The sequence below is a fragment of the Citrus sinensis genome, chromosome 1 (assembly GCF_022201045.2).
Source record: "Citrus sinensis cultivar Valencia sweet orange chromosome 1, DVS_A1.0, whole genome shotgun sequence".
Taxonomy (NCBI): Eukaryota; Viridiplantae; Streptophyta; class Magnoliopsida; order Sapindales; family Rutaceae; genus Citrus; species Citrus sinensis.
Window position 1 is genome coordinate 11,273,206 of NC_068556.1, and position 6,795 is coordinate 11,280,000.

The 6,795-nt window shown below is 35.4% G+C and overlaps 1 protein-coding gene and 1 non-coding gene across 2 annotated transcripts in view; one reads left to right on the forward strand and one right to left on the reverse strand.

The window, feature by feature from the left end:
• Nucleotides 1-1,194: 1,194 nt before the first annotated feature.
• Nucleotides 1,195-6,795, reverse strand: part of LOC102620353 (single myb histone 4-like) — a 23,633-nt gene continuing 18,032 nt past the window's right edge. Inside the window, exon 7 of the transcript XR_003065014.2 lies at nt 1,195-6,219. The gene's annotated coding sequence lies outside the window, so the exon portion shown is untranslated. The remainder of the gene's footprint in view (nt 6,220-6,795) is intronic.
• On the forward strand, nt 5,485-5,592 carry LOC112498035 (small nucleolar RNA R71). Its single transcript, XR_003065120.1, has one exon. It is a non-coding gene; the product is annotated as a small nucleolar RNA R71 (small nucleolar RNA).

Below are 6,795 nucleotides of genomic sequence, written 5' to 3' on the forward strand. Positions count from 1 at the left end.
ATGTTTCAAGGTTAAAGCAAAATCTTGTGATTCATACATCTTTTCAACAACTTCCTGATTCTCCTCATTTTGTTGCTTGGGAATGGCAGCCTTTGACCATTTTGGATCATGTGCTTTTCAAATGTTGCAATTACCCTGTTACTAAGCTCTTTTGTTCAATGGCAAGGTTAGTCTAAAGAGGAGGCTACCTGGGAGGAATATTATGAGTTCCTAGCCTATTTTCCTTCTTTTCAGCTTGCAGACAAGCTTCTTCTTAGGAAGGGAGGATGTTAATCCTTGTCCTAATCCTATGTTGTTTTTTATTTTCTTTTTCATTGAGGATTAGTTATTATATTTCTGTTAATAAGTCTCAATTATTTAAGAATTATTATTTTAGTAGAATTGAGTTATAGCTCTATATAAGGAGTGTTTTATTTGTTTAATAAAATAACAATCATTACCCTAAAACTCTCGTTCCCTCTCTAACCTATTGTTGGTGTATAAATACTAATGCTATTGGTGTCAATATGTAAGTATACACAACAAGTAATAAAATAATGAGTATTCAAGATCGTATCCACGGGGATTGATGTTATCAGATTTGCTACAACAATCTTAACAGTGCAGATTTTTTGCTAAAATAAAATAAAACAATTAATGAAACTAATATACTAATTAAAATAAAAACGTAATAAATAAAATGCAACAAAGTAAATTATCACGTCAATCTCAAGGATAAAATCAATGGGAATATAAAGTAGTTGAGTGAATAAACTCTCCTAGTGGTCTTGACTATTTTCTAATGGTTGGCTCGGTTGCTGCAGTATCTGCTACAGCACTGGGCAGAATCTTTATGCATTCTTAGCCGTCACATGTTGGATATTTTATATCTATATGTAACCTAACAGTGATCAATTGTTATGCCAACATAAGATATAGCATTACACGCTTAGGTTCTATTTACCCTACAAGGTCAATCCCTATGCCTAGTTCATCACTAATTTTAGATTAAGCATGGCCCTTTTGGGATAAGTTAAACTCAATCCAGGAAACCCAATCTAAAACCAAGTATTGCTCTGATATGTTCCACTAAGATAGGCCATTTTGCGGCTCTCTCCTAACTTGTATCATTAAATGGGTGATCAACCAAAATAATGAATAAAAATAAATACTATCAAAACAAACTGCTACAGCAAACATGCAGCAACACATATATTCAGTCAATAAACCATCAAGATTGTTTATCACTCAACCACAAATAAATTTAGTTCATAGTTTGCAAAAGAAAAATAAAGAACAAAGTTTCAGCCATGAAACACATCCCCATGAATAAATAGAAAACACGAAAACAAGAGAATGATAAGAAGGATTGAGCTCCCAATTGATCTCTGAATTTTTCCTCTTGTGTAGCCCTTGATCTCTCTCTTGAATCTTGTTTTTTTTTTTTTTGTTTCTTTGTGTTTTTCTCCTTGGGTGACGACCCTCTTTAATCCTTATGATGTGTGCTTCTTTTATAGTTGAAAATTAGGGTAAACAGAAGCCTAGGGCGCGCATAAGTCAGATTAGGAAGCTGCAGATCGCAATTCTGCAAGTATCCTGTGCGGAATTTTCTCTATCGTTGTTCCAGGATTGCTACAGCAACGGCTACAGCAACTACACTGTTCCAAATTTGTTTCAATTCTTTTGTAGCTAAGTTCTTCCTCATTTTTGCAAGCTTATTGCATCAACATTCCTTCCATGAATTATAAGCTTCTGGAAACCTACAATTAAGCACACAATTTAAGCACAGATTACTTTAAATTAAATAAAACTCATTAAGACTAAACTAAAATGAATATTTATGCAAAATGTAACAAAAATGCAATAGAAACACATCATTTACTCTCTAAGGAATATTAATTTAAGTCTAAAAGTTCCATGATAACTCTCATTTCATAGAGTTATCACACCTGCAAACTTAAACCATTACTTGTCCTCAAGTAATGACAACAACGCTAACACTTCAATCACACTCAGATCACATTCTTAATCATGCAAAATAGCCTTAGCAGTTCAGTTTTAGACTTAGGCCTCATTATGTCCAAAGCGTGTGTGTGCTACTTTGATCAAATTCCAGAGGTACTATAGCATTACACAGACATATATAATTCAAAGATAAAACACAAATGTATACACATATGGGGGAGCAGAATTCACAAATAAACTCAAACTGTGCTACAACAAACATAATTAATTTTTTTTTAAACCCTTCAATGCAACATTGAGCTTTCATGTGAATGCCTATCACTTATAATGACGACACCCAATTACTCACTCAAAGTACATGTCAGAGTTGCTACAACAACGCATTCAGGATGTTATATCTAAGTCTTACCTTTGGACGCCTTTGACTCAAGGCTGAACATGGGGCTCATGAATAAACCAGGTTACTCAGTATCCTAGGTAGCGGACCTCTTTATTTTTTATTCCTTCATCACTATTTTTTTTTTTTGCTTTTTTTTATATATATAATTGCTGCAGCACTGCTCATAGCTCTTGTTGCCTTTGGACTCAAGTTTGCATATAGGGTGCATACTCAACCTTAGTTACTCAACAACTTAAACCATTGGAGCAAAATTTATTTCATAACAGGCACAATCCAACAAAAAGTTTCCCCCAAACTTGAGATATTTTCTACTTTTTTTTTCTTGGCTCTGCTACAGCATTCTCATAAAACTTAACCAAAGTCTAAGTGTCGGGACAGAATTTCAACATTCGTCTATAACTATCTCTACTTGGCATTCTCATAAATACTGAATAACACTCAATTTATCTTCATTAGGTTTTCAAATCCATATACAAATATTAGATAACAGAGCTTCACACAACACACAACACAAGCATAAACACATGCACTCAGAAACACAACCCCCCCAAACTTGAGTGGTGTTGTGTCCTCACAAGCACACAAAACAAAACCACATAAACCAGACATGAATACACTAAATAAAATTACATATAGAATGAATTGGAAAATTAAAACTAAATGAAAGAAAATTTTTGCAAAAAAAAGTAAAATAAACTAGCGGTAGGGGGGTACTCCCATGTTGCTGGAAGCACTGCTACAACATAGGCTGTAAAGGGTCACTTTTTCTTTGATATACTTCTCAAACGCTCCTTATCATAAAATCTGATCAATCCATTTGCTACTGTAAAAGCAAGAAATGCCTCTGTTGTTTGAGAATCTTCTGTTATATGTCATGTTGTAAGCGATGCTGCAGCAATTCCTTCCTACTCTTTTTTTCATTTTTTGTTTTTTTGTTTTTGCCTGCTACAATTTAACACAAAGACATAAAAAATTAGATGCACACTTAAAATAACAAGAAGACAAATTCAATAATTTAAAAACTAAATTTAATGCTTTAAAGAGTTAAAAACAACTTCCCTTATTGGGTTGCCTCCCAATTAGCGCTTGATTTTAGGTCTTTCAGCCTGACCTTTCTTGTTTCCTCAACCTGGATCCTTCAAGAACCGATCCTTCTTTAGGCTGTTCACATCATCTCCCATATAGTGCTTTACTCTTGGCCCATTAATCTTGAATTCTTGTTGGTCTGGAGTGAGTTCCCTTTGCTGGATTTGCTCGTCAATTCTAAAGGGTTGCTTCTCCCCTGACCATGCTATGTTAGCTGATCCATGATCTTCATCATCAAGTTCTTCAATTGTTATAGCATTGATTTCTTCCTTACTGCAGCAACTGTGTAATCTCTCCGCTACAACAAAGTCCACAACACTGATAAAATTACAATCTTCAATCTCATTGGGACTTTTCATGACATCCAGCACATTGAATGTAACTTGCTGGTCATTCACCCTCATGATTAATTCTCCTTTTTGAACATCAATTAGAGTCTTTCTCGTGGCTAAGAAAGGTCTTCCTATAATGATTGGCACTTTTTTGTCTGCCTCAAAGTCTAGCGCAATAAAATCCACTGGAAAAATAAATTTATCCACCTTCACCAACCCATCTTCAATCTTTCCTTCCGGATATGCATGAGATCTGTCAGCAAGTTGTAAAGACACTGTTGTTGGTCTACATTCACCAACTCCCAATTGCTTAAATACTGATAAAGGCATGAGATTGATGGTAGCCCCGAAATCACAAAGTGCTTTGCCACTGTATTTAGTGCCTATAGAGCATGGGATTGTGAAGCTTCCTGGATCCTTCATCTTCTATGGTATCTTACTCTGGAGCATTCGGCTGCACTCTTGTGTTAGAGCAACTATTTTAAACTCTCTAAGTCTTCTTTTCTTTGTCAAAATATCCTTAAAAAATTTTGCATAATTTGGCATTTGCTCTAGAGCTTCCACAAAAGGGATATTGATATGTAGTTGTTTCAGTACTCCTAAGATTTTGCTCAACTGCTTGTCTTGTTTTTGCTTCTGAAACCTTTGAGGAAATGGTGGTGGATGTCTAAATTATTGTGCTGCAGCAGGTTGTGCAGACTGCTTCTCTTTTGCCATGTTCTGGGTTGGTGTTACAGCCTCGTTATCCACAGGTGTTGGATCATCATTTTCGGCAAATACTGCAACTTGACTACTCTCACCAGTGTGCTGTGAAGTGGAGGATTGTGACTCTTTTTCAATTTGAGTTTCTTTCTAGATTGAAGTGGGCTCAGCTCTTCTTTTTGGTACACCAACGGGACTATGAACATCCTTTCCAGATCTCAAGTTAATCACTTTGCAGTGCTCTTTCCCTTCTCTTCTTGGGTCCTCTGTATTACTTGGTAAACTACCTTGAGGTCTGTTACTCAATACTGCAGCAAGTTGTCCAATTTGATTTTCCAAGTTTCTCAAAGATACAGTATAAGTTTGGACAACTGCTTCATTCTTCACAATGTAATCCTTAATCAAACCTTCAAGGGAGCTGAGTTGATCATTATTGATGCTTCTTTACTCTTGATTTTGCTGATAAAATCCACTAAATTGAGCAAGTTTGTTCTATCTACTGAATGCTGCAGCAGTTTGTTCTATCTACTGAATGCTGCAGCAGGTTGATTCTAATTACTCCATGAAAAGTTCGAGTGCTGTCTCCATTCAGGGTTGTAAGTATTTGAATATAGATTGTCCTGGTTCTGTCTATTGAAGCTGCCCACATAATTGACTGAAGTTGGATTCCTAGGACAATTGTCGAATAAATGCCATTTTCCACAATAAACGCAAGACACATCAGAAATTTGGTTAACAGTTGTTGAAGCAGTAGTCATAGCCTTTACCATATTTGTTAATGAAGCTACTTGGGCTAATAATGTTGTCAAGGCATCTACATTATGGACTCATGTTGTTCCTCTTGCTACAGCTTGTCTGGTTGGTGGCCACTGATAGTTATTTTTGGCTATCCTCTCCAAAATTTCATAAGCCTCATTGTAAGACTTAGATAACAAGGCTCCATTTGCTGAAGCGTCCACCATCAATCTAGTGTTTGGGTTGAAACCATTATAGAAAAGTTCCAACTGTATGCAGCAAGGAATACCATGATGAGGACATCTCCAGAGTAACTCCTTAAATCTCTCTCATGCATCACACAAGCTCTCATCTTCAAATTGATGGAAAGATGTGATTTCGTTCCTCGACTTTGCATTCTTGGTTGGCGGGAAGTATTTCATCAAAAATTTGTCAGCCAAATCATTCCATGTAGTGATAGAATCTGGTGGTAGAGAATTCAACCATGCTCTTGCTCGATCTCTCAAAGAAAATGGGAAAAGTCTGAGTCTCAATGCTTCTTGCGATGCTCCAGCAATCTTGAAAGCATTACTTACTTCCAAAAATAACTTAAGGTGTAGATGAGGATCTTCGGATGGCAAACCATTAAATTACCCCACTGTTTGAAGCATCTGAAACATCACGGGTTTGAGTTCAAAATTGTCAGCTTGAACGTCGGGTCTAACTATTCCTGGATGTATGGCTTGAGGAGTCAACATTGCGTAGTCTCGAATGGCTCTATCTTTATCGTTCGCCATGTGAATAATGTTGTTGTTCCCTAGTTGCCTTTGAACAGATTGTCCATTCAGACCATCATGTACATTGACTGGTTGTATCCCCTCTCTACGGTTCAAGTTTCTCAAATCTTGCAAATCATCCATTGCTACAGCAGCTTGTAATTCCCGATACTCTCTTCTCAATCTCCTTGCAGTTCTTTCAATTTCTGGATCAAACTGGAAGTCAACAGATTTATATTTGCGCATGCAAGGGTTGCTAGATCACCTATGTCAACAAAATAAACAAATAAAATAAAATAAAAAAATTAGCACCGTTAAAACTAATTTCATAAATCACAATGAACAATCAATCCCCGGCAACGGTACCAAAAACTTGTTGGTGTATAAATACTAATGTTATTAGTGTCAATGTGCAAGTGTACACAACAAGTAATAAAGTGATGAGTATTCCAGATCGTCTCCACAGGGATTGATGTTATCAGATTTGCCACAGCAATCTTAACAGTGCATCTTAAAATAATTTCTTTTAATTGTTTTCTTATAATTTTTTTGTTTCTTATTTAAAAAAAAAAGTGAATCTGAATTTTGAGGTAAGAATTTCTTTTCTTTTTCTCTTCTTTAAAATTCTCTAATTTAATTTTCAAGTTATTTTTCTTTATAGTTTTTCGTTTATTTTATTAATTTATTTTTAGTTAATTTATTTCGCGTATTTTTTTTAGTGTGTTTTCATAGTAAAATTGTAACAGCTTGATAAGGTTAGTATCGTAATTTCTCCTTCTTCTTTATTTTTATTTGTTTTGTTTTCATTTCTTTTTGTATTATTTGCATGCATGGTCGAAGG